Consider the following 19,150-nt stretch of genomic DNA (forward strand, 5'->3'; position numbering starts at 1 on the left):
CATTTGTTATGTTTGTTCTGTTCATACCCAATTGCATTAGTTTAGCTGCTATATTAGAAGGTTCGTATGCAGACTCTTAGTAGCTGTGTTCATGTATTTCGAAGTTTGTACTTTTCTCTTTTCCCTTATTTCGAACTATGGATTCAGCTAAATTATGCTTAAAAGAAATCTAAATAGCCCTTTTTATTTCATCATGGTAGATGAGGACAATGAAAAGAGAAGAATCATGGAGTAGTAATTGAATTTTTGTCTCTTCCTCGTGAAAACAAAATGTAAGACTTTATACACAGATCTACTGGTCAGTAGAACTGACTAACAAATATCTCAAATAGTCTTTTTGACCCTATTAAATTTTGATTAATGGCATATTCCAAGTCAATGTTGCTGCTTTAAATGATTGCTTCTATTGCTCACAGCTATCAGCAATTGCACCTATATTGCTAAGATAGTAGTGTGATGATGCTTCTTGGCTTTCTGTGGAATTTATAATGAAATGGGAGTAGTGTCTATTACAATGTTCTATCTGGCATCTTCCTCCAGTAAGTGTACTCAAAGTGATAGATGGACTTGGGTTATAATGTAATATTGCTACTGATTTAAGCATGGGCTCTAGGATTTGTTCTTTCGAAGTCTAAAGTACTTGATAGCAATAGTAACCCAACCTTATTTTTTACAATAATTAAACAAAACTTCATACGATTAGGCAGACCCTGATTGTTCATATTATAGAGCTATAGAAAAAATGAACAACTGTAACAGAGGACCAGAAATGGAGTACAGCAAAATTGTTTTGTTCTGGTTTTTAATTCGTAACTTTTTGAAATGCAGCATGGTTTTCACAAGTGTGGTAGTGGAGTAAAATCCAAGCTGATTGTCCTCGTGCTTGACTTTCCAGCCACAAAAATACTTCTTCTCTGTCAGATGTCTGCAAGGGGTGATTTTGTGCATTCAACAGTACAAATGTATCTAGGTCTGGAAAGTCTGGTTGTTCATAACTCTTCTATAATCAGTTTATAACTTAAATGTAATATGGGTGCTTTTTCATACATTGGCCTGCCCCATCAGTGCTCTGAGTTGGAATTGGTTGTTGATGTTAATTAGGCAGCATATGTTTTAATTAAAAATAGGAGTATGTGATAATGAAAAAGCTAGGAGTAAGCTGTAGTCTCAGCTCTCCTTAATTTCTAAATTATCATGTTGTGGGAAAACTTGAATTAGGGGAAGAAGTGCCAGAGCAAGAGATCTTAATTCTAAAGGTATGCAAAATTTTCCTAGTTCTCCCCAACTCTTAACTTTTGGGATGTAGCTTAACATTGAGCACTCATAGTATGTATATCAGGGTAGTTAATTTCTTTATTGAAGAAAAAAGAATTATTCAGTGTCTGACTTAGTAACAAGAAGATGCTTAATGGTCACAGGAGATGTATTGCAGTTGCATGTCTCTCGAGCTTCTGTAACAACATCTTATTTGTTAGTGAGGGGAGAGGATGAAGGATGGAGGAGTGTTCCAGTCCTCTTTTGCAATCTTAGCTAATATTTTTATGTAATCATCTGTGCAAATGTCCATTGAATATGTAGCTCTACACTTCCTGTATCCTTTTTTTGCTACCTAATGTATAGTGGAAGGTATCACAGAATTTGAGACTTGCTAGAGTTAGTCACAAACTCATGACACGTAATCTGGAGGAGTCAGCATGTTCCACAGTCCTCTGTCTAGCTGTAATGATGCCACTAAAAGCTCAAATTGAACTGAAAGTTTAACCTGCTGTGGAAGACTGGAAGGCAAGGGAGAGGGAAGTTATTCAGCTCTTATTAATTAAGAGCCAAGGAAGCTGTTTCAGCCTTTACATCACAGAGCAGCAGTTCCTAAATGGGGTGTGTATGAAGGGAGTTGCTGGCCAGATATAAACTTGATTTAATACAATACTTACCTTAGCATTTTCAGTAATGCAAAAATTTTGGCTATAGGTGGGAAAGAGGTACAAGTGGTAGGAAAATTTCAGAGAGAAAGTTCCAGAGCCGCTTTTTTTTTTTCCAAATTCCTGAGCAAGACAGGAAATCAGCAGTACAGTCATCGACCCTGGCTTCCTTCAGAGTTTGTAGCTGTGCTGGCCGTGTTACCATGGAAAGCTGATATTATACCAGCAGCGTTTTGGAAAAGGTAGTTGAGACCTGTTGAACAATCATGTTGGTCTGAAGGTTTTAGAGTTTGCTAAATCTCACAGGGTGCTCTAGAAGTGGCAGAAACAGTTACTTTAATGGTTATTCTGTTGCTCTTCTTTGTCTTAGAAACTTTAGGACTCAGGCAATTTAGTTTTGTGTCTGTATATTGAATGCTTTATGAAAAGAGGAGGCTAATCAAGATATGATCTCCTGAAGAATCACTTACTTTCAGGAAAGATTCCAGTTGTCAGCTTAGATACCTGGATGTCTTAAATATATGTATTTTTTCTGTGTTGGATGTGTTTGCTGTTCTAAAAGCAGATGACAAAACCATTATTCTTTAACTGATTGTATTTTCTTTCTTCCATATTTTGGCACCTTATTTGAACTGGCCCCAACCAATGCCATCAAGATGAGGCTGTGGGTGTGTTCAATATGCATCTTAAACTCATGGCATTACTCTGGCCTACTAGGCAGGACCACATCATAAAACTTTTATCCTCAACATATAGAGTATATGGCAGTACTCTGCAAAAGCTCACCAGGCAGAGTAAGCTTCTCAGAAATAGATCCAACTACTTGTAAGCAACTGTCTCTACTCTTGCCAATTGCTGTGGCTGCAGACTTTCAATAAAACCTCATGTTAAGCTAAATGAAAGGCAGCTGGCAGGTCCAATTAAAATAATTGCAGCTTTTTTAAAGCCTCATCTGTTGCAAGGAGTTTTATTTCCCCATGAGGGCTATGGGAGTATTTGTGGCAGTGTGGGTGGTATAGATTCTCTTTCAGGGAATGTACTTCAGACTCACCAGAGCAGCAGTGCTTTAAGAAGTCATCCAGTTGAAGTGCCTCACAGAGCTTCTTGTTGGTTTAGGTTACATTTTGTTAACCTGACATTTGCATTAGAAGTCCATTCATGCAAGTAACAGAAAGGGAGCTGTTTTGAACTCAAGCTTGCTAGCAATGTATATGTTTTGGTTTTGGCTGGTGTAGAAAGAGGAGATGTTTATCGGTTCTACCTTTTTTATGTTTTGGTACACTGCTTTGTCTGTTTGCTTTACTTAGAGATTTGGCAGAGGACAAAAATGAGTAATTGTAGAATGGTGGTTGTGGTGCTAAGTTACATATTACCACTTGTGCGTCTTCCGTGTTTAATTCTTGTGTAAAACAAAGTTAATGTGTGGGTTTGAAATGCTTTTAGTTTTTGTGCAAGGATGCTTATACCTGTCATCTTGAAAACACTTTTTAATTCTTTTTCAGATCCATGTGGATGGTTTAATAAACGTTGTTCTGTGTCCTGGTGATTCTGTGGTCCAAGTTCAGAAACTGATTCAGGCTGCTGTGGTGTGAATTGGCAGTGGTGGAGTGATTCGGGTAGGTGACTGTCCAGATGTGTTGAAGAACATAAGGGGAAAAGTTTTGGGTGCGCTTACTGTTTCAGTTACTCTATAATGTACTTATAATGTCTCCTCTCACCCTCATATCTAAGAATGACAAACTTTTGTTTGAACTACTGAATTTGTATTAGAGTAGCTTGTAGAGAAGATGTGTAAGAACTGTGAATTGTGATTGCTTTCAGAGAAGAAGTGCTAGGAACATTCATTGCGGTGGCACAGTCTGTCGCATTTGAGTCACAGAACATGGTCTGTGTGTCTGCAGTTTTAACATGTTGAAGTGACTCTGTGTGAGTGCTTGTGTGTAGCCAATCTGTCTTCCGTTGCCTTTGCTATAATTTTCTGCATTATTTATTTACTTCAAATGCTACATACTGCAAGACAGTCACCTCTTTTACGGTAAGGTGTTCAGGTAGCTCTCTGCCAAAAAGAAAAACAATTTCAAACAGGTACTTCTGCCCTGAGTAAGCTAACTTAAATGCTATAATCCTGTCTAGAGAAAGGTTAACATGATTGAAGTGTGTTTTGTTTTGGTTTTTTTTCAGTTGCAAGCATGTACTGTTTTGATTCTGTATACTTGTCACGTTGTTAGTGGTGTGTTTGGGGGAGGCTGAGACTGAAGGGTTTTTTTGTTTGTTTAAACTTGACTGTAATCCCATCATTCATACTGTCCCACCATAGGAACAGTATAACCAGAATGATGTGGTGGTTTTTCTCATTAAGTGTGTGCCTAATTGAAGTGCCACGGAAGTCTTCAGTAGATCACAGCATGTTCTGATCTTAATATACTGGAGTAGGATCTCCAGTAGGATTAGCTTGATCTTAATATACTGTCTTAGTCCTAATTAGGACCACTGAGCATTTTTCACTCCACTCTCTCCATCTCTTGCTCTGATTCCAGAATCTAGGTAGAGTACACTGACAAATATGTGTAACTATCCACAGATAATGTTTGACTTTTGAGAGGGGAAATATTTTAATAGCAAAAATACTGTTTTGAATGCTTAATAGTATTGTAGAAATTATGTGTTTGGAAATACAAGTGCTTTATGAGGTTTAAATTAGGAAACATTATGAGAAGATAGTATAAGTGTTGGAACTTTTTCTTGAAAATAGGTTTGTGGGAAAGGAGTGTGTTTTTATAAAAAAGGTTACTAAAGATGAAGGACAAAAATATTTATTTTAAGGAGCAGATTTTGTCTTTATGAGGGGAAAATACTAATTGTATTCATTAGAAATACTTGATATTCTGTGTCGTGCCTGCAGAATTATTATTTCTGTAGGTCCTTGGTAACAGAGAATTTGATAAAGTACCATTTTTCTCAATTAAACTTTCAAGATTTCTTTCACAGTTCTCTGACTAGTGGGTGATACTGTAAAGAAACCATCACAAAAGATAAGCGATTTTATTTATATCATGTGGATAGGCTCAGACTTCTAATAGACTATAACTGTCCTACTAACTGCCAGGCTAACAATAACAAAATAGGGAATTTAGGCAACAGTGCACAGCTTGTATTTAGAAAGCGTCCTTTCCTTTGTTATGCTGTTCATATTGTTCAGTAACATTCCCTAATATGTATAAGAGAGTGGACTGATACATGTTTGAATATCAAGAATAATTTTATGTTGAATTAGAATCTTGTTTTATAATCCTAGTTTCTTTATGAATCTGCTTGTTTTCATATTGAAATGCTTATTAAGTCTTACTGAGATAATTCAAATGCACTGGTTAATCTAGAGGGTTCTCTTTGTTGCTTTGCAGCAGTTTGCTCTTGTTTTATGTCTAGTCCCTTTTTCACTCTTGTTGTTTCATTGACAGTCTTGATTAATGAGCCTTTATTAGAGGATGAAAATCTACTAGCTAAAAAGGACAGTACTGGGAAGTGAATGCTGGCTTTGCAATAGGCTTGTGGCTGCAGGCAGATCTTGAATAGTTGAATTGTGAAGCATGTTATGATGAAGTATTTACTGTAGCTATCACTGGAGACCTAGTAAGTGTTTCTGAAGTTTTGTGATCCTTGTGAACAGAGGCTTCTTAGTGCCAGTTGAGTGTGTGTTCTCCAGCTTCTCAAAGTTCTGTAAGGAATAGATTTCTGGAAAAGGTGCCGTAATTTCTCAAACTGCTAAATCCAGAGTGAGCACACTGCTAAATGCTTAGGGCAAACAGGAAGGTAAAATATCAATGTGTATTTACAGGTACTGAAATACATGGTGAACATACAGACCATAAATGAGTTCTTACCTGCTTATAGCTAAAATAGATAAAAGAAACTTAAGACCAAACATTAAATAGTAAAATATGTGAGATTTTTTTCTTTTTGTAATCCTTACTCTGCCTAATAGGTGAATTTGACAAGTTCCAGAAATCTTCACTTGTACAGAGTGTTGCAACTACTTTTGCAATTGACTGATACTGTATATTGGGTGTTCTGACTACGTTTCATTTAAGAATGCAGCTTTGAAGCTGTGTGTCATTACAGTCAGTTAAGGAAAATCCTGTTTGAAATGACAAGGCAGAAATGCCTGGTAAAATCCTGTCTTGCCATCAACACTTCCACATGAATAAAGAAAACAACATTGGTTAAAGAGTGGCCACTGTATCCTATCACTTCAGTATTCTTGTGGCTTCTTTATTTCAATAGGTTTTGGACATGTTCCAAGCTTCTTACATAAGCTCTGGTTTGCACATTTACTCCGTGAACCCTCTTGATTTACTGAATCATTCTCCATGTAGCAATAAATGCTGGCCCAAATCTCCTGCTTCCTAGTTCTGGTGACAAGTTCTGGCATGAAGTCCCTGCTCAAACTTATCTCAGGTGGTTAAGCTATGACGGTTAATCCAGTCAGCACAAGATGTGCTTTATGTTGGCAATGCACTTGGGAACCCATTGTTCTGTCAGCCTGGTGTTCCCTGTAGTGCAGCAGAGTTATGATCCAAGCTGTCTTGATAGGTGAAATGATTCTCAGCCCAGATACATTTCAACATTAAAATGTTTTAGACTGCTTTGCTGAGTGTTATTTTAGTTTAAGGACTTACGAAGGATTGTAGTTAGTTTGTCACTTAAAATGTGTGCATCGCTAACAGAGTCTGTCTAAAACAAGATTAGGTTGTCAGAGGGTTGGCTTGTGTGATAAGCTTCCTGGTTGTCACATGGCCAGAATTGGATTTTCTAAGGAAAACAGTGTTCATCCTGACTGCAACTGGAGAAATTTGTTTCATTCTGTGCAAAGGCTAGGTATTGTTAAACTCCCCCTTGCATTGTATAAGCAGTTCTTGGATCCTTTTTGTCAGCAACTAGCAGATGAAAAACTTATACAGCTCTATAAATCTGCATAGTGGTTTTAGGGGAAAAGTTTGCAGAGAATACTTCTAACTTATTTAAATAACATGGTGCATTCTGGCTTCCTCTTCCTCTTCCCCACTCCTTTTCAGCTACATTGTTCTGTGGAGATAGAATTAAGTGCTAACTAATTTATGCAAGCAAACTTCCTTTTGAGAGTTGCCTTTGGAGGTCTTGGCCAATGCAGTTTGCTGGTTCAGGAATGCCTGTGCCTATTTCGACAGTTAAGAAATGGCTTCTGTGTCCCTCACAGGCCTCGTTGACTATTTCATCTTTTCCTTAATTTTTTTTCCCCATGATTTTTTTAGGTAATTGTATCCATTATAATATGAAAGTATATTTTCCTGCTAATGAGAAATGACAAGGCAGAAATGCCTAGTAAAATGCTTTGCTTCCACTAATGTGATGAGCAACTGAGGGAAGCTGTAATGGATGTGCCATAGTTTGTTTTTCAGCCAAAATACTTTCTTTTATATCAAGTACAAAGTGTACAAGTTTACTAGTTGTACAAGTTTCATATGAAGGACAGATTTCTTCCAGTACTGGTGGATCACGTAACAGTGGAGTAGAGAGCTGCATGGACTGATGAATTATAGAACTCCGCATCAATATTAGAAATACTGACTGTCACTAAACAAGAGCAGAGAATGGAGCAGGCTGGTTTGTAGATAAAGCCAGGCTGCACCAAGATCAGACCAAAGAAGCAAGAGGAATGAATTGCTTCTGATTTGTAGGGAAGGGATAGTATAGAGAAAGTGCTGTGTATTTAGGAATATCCAATCACTATCAAGTTCTTGTCCTGCAATTTCATGTTTTTAAAGATCTTTAGCCAATGAAGGCAGACAAATTCTCATTCTGAGGCAATTTACACCAAGGTAAGACAGTAATGTATAAATGGACAAAAGGCAGACATTTTTTCTGGAGGTCCAGGTGTTCTTCTGACATTTCTCCTGCTGGTGAGCCAATGAGCAATAAGACAGATGATGATGGAAGTGAGCTAGTTGACTGGTAAATGTTGAAAAAAAGATGGATTTTCCTAGTATGAAAGCCATAGCTTGGGTTTAGGGCAAAAAGAGGTGGCATATTTTTCTTTTCAGAGTAACTTGAAGTGAACATCAGTTACAGAGGAGCGGCAGATAGAATAGCAAATAAAACATGCAGAAAGGAAAAAGCAAACTTTATTATAATACAAAATCAAGACAGTGGAAATACAGCTCATCAAGGAGTGATGATTAATTCTAAGGATATTTATAAAGAAAGAAGTGTTAGGTACTCAGTTTGGAGGAAAAAAGAAAGTTTATGGTTGATCTGTTTATTGTCACTGGCGCATGGTAGGAAGAATGATGTGTTCGATGATTAAAATAGGTGCCTGTAATTTAAGAAGTGCAAAGTGAGCTAAAAAGGATAGTGCTATTTTGATTAAAATATCTTCACATATTTACCTATTTTTGACTTTTGAGAACCGAAATAAATTAATAGTTGTTAATTGGTGTTCTCTCTGGCAAGCCACAGCATAAACAGCTTTCTACAGATCATCAAATTGCAGTCACGTACAGGATGAGTAATTCCATAAGTACAGGAAACTTAATTTTTATGTGCAGGTGGTCTCATACTGCTAATACTAAAATATTCATTAGCAAAGATGGTGGATGCAATATGCTTGTAAGTCAATGTAGAAGGATTTGGAGTCACACCTGGCATTGAAAGGTGCCAAGTAACCAAGTGTGTTTTTAAAACCTCTTTGTGTTGGATAAAGTGTAAATGACTATGAATTGGTTTTGATTGTATGTAATAAATATAAAGTTTAATCAGCAGCATTTATTTGTTCCTTTTTAGAAACAGCACTTGGAAGCCATTCAGGCAAATCATCTGTATAGAAATTCCTTTTCTACTCCAGTTTTAAAGGGAAATCTGTTAAAGGATGTTTTACTAGATGCTTAGAAAGCAACAAATCTAAAGCAGGGTATTGTGGCAGTGGTGAAAAGTGTCCATCTGTTAACTAAATGAAGGGAAAAATTTACAGCAGTGAGTTATGGTTTGGAAGCTGAACGAAGTGGAGGATGCAGGAAGTCCACCTAAAATATATTGGGTGCTCATGTTAGGACCGCTAGGGTGCTTGTTACTGAGATAAAATTTACCAACCCTTTGTTTTTCATATACTTAAGATATGTTTCACTTTCTTGTCAAAATATGAGACTTTCTTTATGGAGAAGATTGACAAGAACTCGATGATCAAACCGACTCCTTTGTAGGCATGTTCAGCAGACTGGTGGCTCGCTTTTTAAATTTATTGATCACTCAGGAATTCATTGGATTATAATTCTATACTTAACTGGTTCAATCTGGCTTTAGTTTAGAGCATTTGTATTTTCCCCAGTATTTAATGTGAAATAATGTTTTATGCTCCCTTCCTCTTCCCCCTTGAACTAGTTGCGTATGTGAGAAAGGAGCACTGCTTATCTCTTGCCTGTAACTCTTGCTTTTTGAGGATACGAAACTTCTTGATCTGCCTGTCATTCTTGGCTAGATGAAGAAGCCTCTTTTCTTTTTGCTAGTATTAAACTATGTAGAACTCAAAGCATTCTGTTGCTCAGTATAGATGCTTGTGCTGATAGTCCTTCTTTCTGTCCCTACCTTTTGTGCTAAAATACAGACTTGAATGAAGTATTCTAGACTCATAGTAAAACTCTATTCACAGTATACAAATGTGTTCATTTATTCAGGATCTGAAATACCTGCCCTTGATCCAGAGGAAGAACTCTCTCAAAGTTTGGACCTGATTGAGTGAGTCCAGGGGAGGGCCACAAAGATGATCAGGGGAATGGAGTGCCTCCCATAACAGCTGGGTTGTTCAGCCTGGAAGAGGCTCCAGAGAGACTTTACAGGAGCCTTCCAGTACCTAAAGGGGGCATACAGGAAAGATGAGGAGACACCCTTTATCGGGGAGCTTTAATGGTTTCAGGTTTAAACTGAAAGAGGGTTTAGATAGATGTTAGGAAAAAATTATTTATTGTGAGGGTGATAAGACACTGGAACAGGTTGCCCACAGAAGTTGTGGAACCCCCATCTCTGGAAGTGTTCAAGGTCAGGTTGGATGGGGCTTTGAGCAACTTGGCCTAGTGGATGGTGTCTCTGCCCATGGGAAAGGCTTAGAACTAGGTGATCTGTAAGGTCCCTTCCAACCCAAACCATTTGATTCTATGAAAGCATGAATGTAATTTCTACAGCTGTAACTGATCTGATCAGAGCATGAGGGGGGGAAAACCCCACTTTATTTCAGAAATCAGGGAAATTGCTTAGCTACTGCCTTCTGTCATCACTTTGAGCATATATAAAGATAGAATTGTAAGATGATTCCTGCAGTTTCTTTTTCTCCCCACTATATTAGAAGACAATCAGGACTTAGTGTATTTCTTCTCTTGAATTTTATGTTCTTATTAACATTTATTTCTGGTTTTGCTTGCTACTATTTGGGAGAGTAAAGAAACAGACCAGATAGATATATTGCTGCTTTAAATTGTCTAGTTAGAAAGCCTGAATGCTTGTATCAGCATAACTCTGCTGGTTTTATTATGTATATGTTGGTATACATGTAATTCATAATACATGTAATGGCCAATGCAGTTTGCTGGTTCAGGAATGCCTGTGCCTATTTCGATAATTAAGAAATGGCTTCTGTGTCACTCACAGGCCTTATTGACTATTTCATCTTTTTTCTTAATATTTTTTTTTCCCATGATTTTTTTTTTATTTTGTTTGATTTGATTTGTTTAAGAGCAGAATGGGTAAAATAATTTTTTTCCCGAACAGTATGATCACCCTTTGTGATAATGTAACCTAAACATACTTTAGTATACAAATGAGAATCACCTATTATGATTCAACACAAGTGTGGGCTAGACAACAGATTGCATGTCCTCCAGGACAGGTTAGGGTGACCTACATGCATAGAGGAGCACATGATGTGGAGGGTGGTCGTAGGAGGTATAGGTTAACTTGATGAACAATAATACTTGCACATCAGTAGCCTGGTAATTGTCAGGATTTTATTTTTAAGCATTGTTATGAAGGCAAGAGATAAGGAAGAAGATGGAGTTCACAGTGAATTAATTTTATATATCCATGTTTGGATGCTGTCAAATGTTCTGAAAAATTGATTGTGGTGGTAGAAGCTAACTTTATTGACTGGAGTGTCCTGCGTGATTTTGAACAAGAAAAATAAGTGAAAATAACCTGAATATCTCTAATAGAATAGTGGAGAAATAGGGGTGCTTAAACCAGCTGCACAGTGAAGCAGTGTCCTAGAAATGATTTTTGTAGTATGTGATGCCAGTTTGTGTAGTTAAGGTTTTGTTCCGGGTGTTTGGGGTGGCAGTGGGGAGAGTGTGGCTACAGGAACTCAAAGCAGAAACAACTGTGGGTCAGAATAATGGGTAAGATATGAGTGATTTCCACAGAAGTAATCAAAGCATATGATAAGAACAATTGTTGGTTGAGATTAAGTTCTGGTTTTATATGCAGTGAATTTAAGTAGGAAATCCCCAGAGGTGCTTGTCATCAGGAGCATCTCTGTGAGATGTGAGAGGATGAGGGATACAAATAATAACCGACTGGAGATAGAGATGTGGTTTCTGTAGAGAGCAATTACCCAGGCATTTTTACATCTAGCAAGGTTTAAGTTTGAAACTATTTAGTCTTAAACCAATGGGTGTTAGATAAATTGGTTAAGTTCTGTCTCAGTGTTTGCTATTTCGGATGCAAATACTGTCCTGCCAGATCTAAATGAAGCTGTCAAGGATGTTTCTTTTTAACTGGAGTGCTAACAGCACAACTGCTAGTGCTCATTCTGGTCTGTTTTTATACATCATGCTGTTAGCATTCATTCTCAGCCCAGTCTCTGATTGTTGTGAACACCAGACAATGTTAACTTCAAATGAGTTATTTTCTAGGTTTGTATAGTTCTATGGGAAAACTGGACTTTGTGTGTTGTCATAGAGTGCATGCGTTTAAACTGTGTTGAATGATTTTATCCATGACATTATCAGTCTGTCTCAGTTCTGATCCCTTAATGGTATTAAAATGAAAGCTTGTAAAGCTTGTATCTAGAATGGAATTAGTCCATTAATCTCACTACTGATCTTTACTACTGAGATTTTTGCATACTAGAAAAATAATTAGTGCTTTTTCAGCTGTTAACAAAGATGAGTATGTTATAACTCAACCTGTTAAAAAAGTTTTTTTTTTTTTAAATTGATGTTGATGTTGTTATTGCAGTGTTGTATTTCTAGACAGAAAATTGCATGGAGATGTCATTTAATGCAATTTAATAAATATCTGTTTTCCTCTCAGAGAATTTAGAATTTGGTAATCTGCAAGTAAACAGGCGATTTGCTTCATTGCAAAGAAAACTTTAAATACAGACTTAATTGTTTTGTCCAGATCTTGTCTTGACTCACTGGAGAACATCTGGAAGATCCAGAAGAATTTATTTTAGATAAAATTAAACAGATGTCAGTTTGTTTTAGAGCTCACATTTACCTGTTTCCTTCTTCACTCAGAAGTGAGAATGGACCTGTATCTAAAAGCAAAACAAAACCCCCCAAACCTCCATTGTTTGGATATCAGATCTAATAATGCATTTCACATATTACTGGAAGATACTGTGAAATGGAACTGACAGCTGCAGTCAAAAAAAAAAAAAAAAAAAAAAAAAGATGTATTAATATAATGTTGAGAATACATTTTAGAGCATGCAGTTTGGTTGCACTTTCATTAATAGGTGAATGGCATGTTCCTCCAGTCAGTATATTTCTCTGAGTTGACCCTTCAAAAAAATTGGGTTATTTGCAGACCACACAAAGAACAGTTTCTGCATGTTATCCTTATGCTGTGTTAGTTTAGATTAAGTTTTAATACGAAGCATATAAGAATTGAGGCAAAACAACCCTCACTATAACCTCATTATCAGAGGGAGCTCAGGAAACTCATATCCTTTTCGTTTCTGGACACTGTCATCTTCCACCCAGGGTGTTAAATAACAATTGTGTTCTTGTTTTTTTTACGTTCAAAAGCTATCTCTGTGTTGGTTACTTCAAGTTCAGTCTGCAGAGGTTTGGGGTTTTTTTGAGACAGAAAAATCTGTCACTGTTTTCCAATTGGTTGAATTCGACATGTTAATTTCCTTAAGTTTTCCTGTGAACCAGGGGTTAATTACCTTATAACTCTGCAATTTCCAATGATAGAAATTTTTATTACCTTAATGAACTGTTTGACTTTTAGTTCAGGTGGCTTGGGATCCTGGATTGTTTTTGCTTGTTAGAAGAGGATTGTTATCTTGTTACATAGTAAAAATCCATGGGGATTTTAGAGCTCCATTCCATTAATGAAACAAATTACTTCTAGAACAGTGTTTGTAGAATATAAACTAGCTTGCAACAGGAGTTTGGGTAGCTTTAAATTGTATGGTAAAAGTGACAATCTGCTCCTTCATCACTGATCGTCAGCCAGGTAGTGAGGACATCTGACAGCAAGCCAAGGCTTAGTGTTTAGAAATTGGCTCAAACCATGAGATTAGTCTTTTCAAGAGTAATGTGATAATGTCACGGAGAACGGATCATACCTCAGTGGCAGATGGCACATGCCTGTGTGAAGTGTAATAGAGTAAAAATACACTTTGGTTTGACGTTGAATATGGTTAGTCACAATCAGTAGCTGTTGCAGTTAGTTACGAATTTAATATTGGTTCAAACAGGAAACTTCAACTTCCAGTAAGACACCTGTTCAATTGTTCACAGCTTGCAAAAGTGTTTTAATACCAGACACTTGCCTTGAGAGTATATCCATACTTCAGATCAGTACATTAAAAAAAAATAATATATGTGATTCTGCTTTGTCTCTGCTCCACTATCTATTTCAAATGTAGAAATGTATTATTGCTCTTGGTGTCTTTATTATTGCTCATAGAGAACAATGACATTCAAGAATTGATCTTCATAGTGTGCATATAGGGTGAGTTAATTATATGATGTTATGGCAGTGAATTGATATGCAAAATAATTAGCAGTTGAAGCTGTACAAAGTGTCTGACAGTTCTTTTTTTCTTTAAGTCCACTCAAACAAACAATAACACCCTAATGTTTTTGTATCACTTTGTATGTTAAGAGCACAGCTGAGGTTAATTTCATTTGTAGCTGTGAATGTTTAGCAGTTTTGCAAGCAAGTTCTCAGATTGCTAATTGTATCTGTAATCAAACTGGTCAGTGATGTCTCCTCATTCAACTTTGTAAAGCAGTAAGGAACAACATTAATGGAGAAGGAAGTAAAAGGTTCATAATAGCAATTGTTAATTGGAAAGTTATTCCTGCACACATGTGGGGGGAAAATGACATCTAAAAATAGATCTAAACTAGTGCTGCTTACCTCTGCCCTGGAAAGAAAGGGAAGTCAGGAATTTACCTACCCTAACAATGGCTTGGCTGGTAGAGTGAGATCTATAATTAAATATACAATTATAGCAACTGCTGTTAGTTTCTGGTACTTTTAAAACAGTTTTAATTTGAAATCTCCATTATGCTTTAATATTGTATTTCTGAAATACGGGAAATGTAAAACATTAATCAAGTTCCTAATACCTGTTTTCTAACCTATTTCAGACAACTAATAGATGATTACTGGTTCTAACCATTTAGAATTTTATGCGTAATTTGAAAAATTAAAATATAAGGCCTCAGCTGGTTACGAAGCTCAAACTGTGTTGCAGAATCTTGTGGACTAGCTAATAGCAATAAAAGGCCACAGGCACAAGACAAATTGATGCCACAAACCTTCACAGAATCTGTAAAGTTTGCAGTCTGAATTCAGTGTATGCCTGCAGCACGTATCCGCAGCCTTCTATATTTAAATAATCTGAAACAGCTCTAGGATCCAGTTTTGTGCATCAGCTTTGGCATAACTGATGAAGCATCTGCCTGATGCAGGCCACGTACTAAGAGTACATCTATATGCATAGGTTTTAAATAGAGAGGAATGTTCTTATCAAAGGGATATAAGTAATGGGTTCTTCATCTTGGGTGTTGGAAACCTATACTTAAATGTTGTCCGAGAGGACCTGAATCTCAGGTCATTCGTATTTTGGGACAGGAATGCATATTCTGAGTCTTGGGGTAATTCAGGTAGGTGTCTCATCCTTGGACTTGTTTAAGTTTCATGAGTTGCTATTGGAAAATTCAGTATACACTTAAGTATTGTACTCAAAATCTTTGCCAAAGGTTCTTATTCCCTGTGCTTTCTCTTTCTTTCATGCTTGGTAATCATACTCACTTTAGCATCTAGATCATGCCTATCTTCCTCATACTAAGTAGCTGACAGGTTAGCTGTGTTAGTGAGTCAGCATCTACTTAATGTAGTATTTAGCCAACTGCTCCTTGCTCACAGAAATGTGAGTATTGGGTACCACCAGCATTTTATACATGCCTATGGTCCCTGTAAGACATGGTGCCCTATTTCTTACCCAGTGTGCGAATAAAATTAGATAAGTCCCTCCCAAAAGTATTTCAATATCTAATAAAAGATATAGGTAAAAGATATAGGTAAAGCAGAAGAAGGAAAAGGGCTTTTGATAGATGGCAGTAGATAAAAAGGGATAAGGGTCATGACAATAGGCTCATACAAGTTAACCACCTATTTCATTTATCTGAAACCTCTCCTTTCTAAAAATGGTGGTATGTATTCTGGTGTACTTTATTGTGTGTTATGAGTCAGTTTCATGTTTTTAATTACAAATATTACTGTTGATTAAATTGGTCTCTTATTCTTTTAGTCATTTGTTTGCCAAATTTTCCGCATTCTTTTTTGTTCCCATCATCAGTCTCTCTTGTGTTGCTGTGAAAGAAGGCTGAGATCTGGGCACATTTGCTGGGGCTAACAACAATAGGCCTGAAAAAGCTCTGACAATTCGGAGCTGTCACTGTCTAGCATCTGTGTGCTGATGGGAAATTCTTAAAATGGAGAAGGAAAAAAAGGGTGAAAAAGAAGGGGGTTGCATAGGAGCAAAGGGTGAGGGCACCAGCTCTAAATAGCTTTCTCATGGATTTGCAACCTCTCTTGTTATCCCAAGTGCTCATGTCGCATTGTTTATGGTGCTAATTGGCCTCCTGATGTGACATGGGTATATCCAGTCCTCTCTAAAGTTTTTTTCAATTCTGTAGCAGCATTGGAAATCTTTGAAATGGCTGAAGCTTGGGTGAGAATTATCTCTTAAAATAATTAGGAGTATTTGTTTGTTCTTTTTAATTCCTAGATTGAGTCAGGTTTGATGCTTTGTGATACCACTAACAACAAAGCTTCCTCAGGCTTAACTGGACCTTGGTGTGTAGCTTGGCACAGCTACTCACTTCTAGTCCGCAAGTTAGCACAAATGTCACTCAGGGAAAAGTAACTTGGCAAAGAATTGTGACAGTGCATGAGATGCAGACTGTAGCTGTGCTGAGACCTGCTGGTTTGGTGGTCTGTAAGCATGGTCGTGAGGTCAAGGTAAGTGGTCCAGGAGGCCATGTTCCCTTGATCCAAGACCTCACGTAGTTTTCTGTTGTGCCTGGTTTGTTTCTTAGTTTTTGAAGTTCAGATACCTCTGTATTGTGTACTTCAAAGACAAGAAACAAATTACTGTTAAAAGAGATCACTAAACCTGTTTATTTTGCATAGAAAAGCATATATTAAATTAATACAGGGTTAAAGGATGCTAGGTGTGTTACTATTTCAAATGCTTAGTTTTAAAGCCTTGCTAAAATTCTTAATTTTGAACATTAAGTTTGGAATATAAAAACAGTGTCATGTTTCTATTTTGTACATTTTCATTCCTGGCTTGGTCTCTGGTTATTTGAGCTAGTGCAATGGCATCACAGTAACAGAGCCAGTAAACATCAGTAAAGCCTTAAGCAGAATTATTAGCAATAGTATGTAGTTACAATTTAATCCTCTTTACATTTACTGTTCTGCAAAGCAACCTTGATTTACAGAAATTTGTAATTTGCAAGTCTGTGAACATTGGATCTACTTTGGCAAATGTATTTGTTACCTTCTGTAAAGTAGAAATAATTTCCAATTAAATAGTGATTAATTTTGTTTCTGTTCACTGACAAAAGCCATTTGAGTTCTATAAAAGGACTCTCCTGATAGTTTTATTTTCATGGTAGCAAAGTATTCTGGAATTACTGTAAGATGAAGCATTGTATATCATGAATTCAGGAATGATTGAATCAATTCGTGATTATTCAGCTGCTTTAGTAAGACTCAGGAAAAGTACCTCAAGTAGCATTTACATTGACTAGATAATTGTGCTAGGGTGAAGGCATGGTAACATATATATCCATGGCTCATGAAAAGCACTAATCTCAACTTTCTGCCTGCTTACCTGCTTCCTTTTCTACATACTGACATTTACCTTAACTCAAAAGTAACTTTTGACTTTGTTGAATATAATATTGCAGTTGGCCATAATAGTGTTGTTGGGGAGGTTGGACCGCATCACCTGAAGACATGCCTTCCAACATCATCATTCTGCAATTCTAATTACTTGGGCAAACAGTGGAAAATAGTGCTGTATCTTTAGGGGGGAGTATTAATTAAAAGTCGCAATGTGATCACTTACCTGCAACAGCTAGGCCTTCTGGTGGTGGTGTAGATATGATTGCTTATGCTTAATAATAATGTTATCTTTTGTTCTTATTATAGGGGAACTTTTCAGATCATATGTTCTGAGGCTTATGCTTTGGGAAACAGGCATTTTGATTCATAAATGATTCCTTGCAGTCTCAAGAGTTGAGAAATGTTTTCCTCCCATCTGATGCATGTACTTTATAGCAGTTTTTCACTGCCGTATCAGCCATATCAGTAATTTTTGCACAAGTTGCACTACTACAAGGGTGGAGTTTGAACCCCAGGCAGTTTTTCTATATCCTGGGATGTTTATTTTGTTTCAAAACCACACTTTGCACTTGGAACACTCACACAGTGAGAGTTTTTTGCAGCTATGTCCACACAGGTGAGGGAAATAGTGTGGAAATAGTTTCTTTAAAAAAATTGAGGTCAGATTTGCAATTTTCATTCATGCCTTGAGACACTCCGTGTTTTGACCAGCTTCTCCGAGGGAAAGCAGTTAACAACAAAATTCAGCAGACCCTATTTACCTGCATGTGTGCAGATATGAATGTGTTTCCTTAGATGTCTTAAAGTGCTGTTACAGTATTGTAAGTAATGAACAAAGTTTCAGTTTGCTAGCTTTTAGGCATTTTATTAAGTTTTCAGATAATTATAAATGTTTTTAATAGAGCTGTAGATACTCTGGCGAAACAATGAAACTCTTAATATTGAAATATAATTTTTATAGCAAGTTAGCCAGTCAGGGACCTATGAAAGTGCCTTTTCCTCTTCCATTCCATTGCTGTCAATGAGCATACCTGTGTCCTGCAGCAGAGCACTTCTTAACTGCATGTCCCCTGCAGTATACAAACAGTCTTGCCAAATACAGGTTATTCTGGGGCGTGCTGGAAGCAAATGTGAATCTTCTTGTGCTCACTGAGAACGTGCCGTCAGCTGTCCTCTTCCCGCATTGAAAGGATTCTGGTTGTCAGCAGCTGCGGCAGCTTTGGTACTAGGAGGTCAAGTCTCATGCCACATAATGTAGTGTATCATAGTTAGCATCTTAAATGTCTGCCTTCGGTTCAGACACTGAAGTACCAAGAAACAGTGAGACATAGTGACAGCATCTGCTTCCAGGAAAAACAAGATGCACTTTTTCTGGAGAGTGGTCTCTCAATGCTTTTTGTCTCTCTGGTCTTCCTCTCTCACCCGTCCCCGTTTCCCAGTGTGGAAATCCAACATTGACTAAACTATCTGTGGTCTGCAGACCTTGCTACTTTGTGTCAAACGTCTGTTTGATTTCAAAAGGTACGGTATCTAGAGATAAATATTTTGTCAGCTGTGTTTCTTTTATTTCCTCAGTCTTTATCTTATGTTATTCTTTTTTCAAATATAGCTCACTGAAAGGCATGCATTTCTCATTTCTGATTAACTAAGAATCTTGCCAGTAACCACTGACAATAAAACTTCTTTATTATTGTTGTGTGTGAAATGATTATTCACACTTGTATATATAGTACCCTGATACTTAATAAAAATTTTCTGTTTAAAGGATGTCTCTGTGCAGCAAAATGTTTTTCAGTGAGGACTGTGATACTGATTATGCAGGTAGT

General features: G+C 37.0%; 1 protein-coding gene across 9 annotated transcripts in view; it reads left to right on the plus strand.

Moving 5' to 3' along the window:
* The window catches only part of ERBIN (erbb2 interacting protein), a 117,514-nt gene that overhangs the window by 17,276 nt on the left and 81,088 nt on the right, over positions 1-19,150 (plus strand). For 7 of the 9 annotated variants that reach the window (XR_013923508.1, XM_080362029.1, XM_080362026.1 and 4 more), the window contains one exon: positions 3,422-3,535. The exons of 1 other annotated variant lie outside the window; for it this stretch is intronic. The gene's annotated coding sequence lies outside the window, so the exon portion shown is untranslated. Of the gene's footprint in view, positions 1-2,102; positions 2,162-3,421; positions 3,536-19,150 lie in introns of those variants that run through there. One more of the 9 variants, XM_080362031.1, reaches the window with a different exon arrangement.

Source organism: Nesoenas mayeri (genome assembly GCF_963082525.1).
Source record: "Nesoenas mayeri genome assembly, chromosome: Z".
Classification (NCBI taxonomy): domain Eukaryota; kingdom Metazoa; phylum Chordata; class Aves; order Columbiformes; family Columbidae; genus Nesoenas; species Nesoenas mayeri.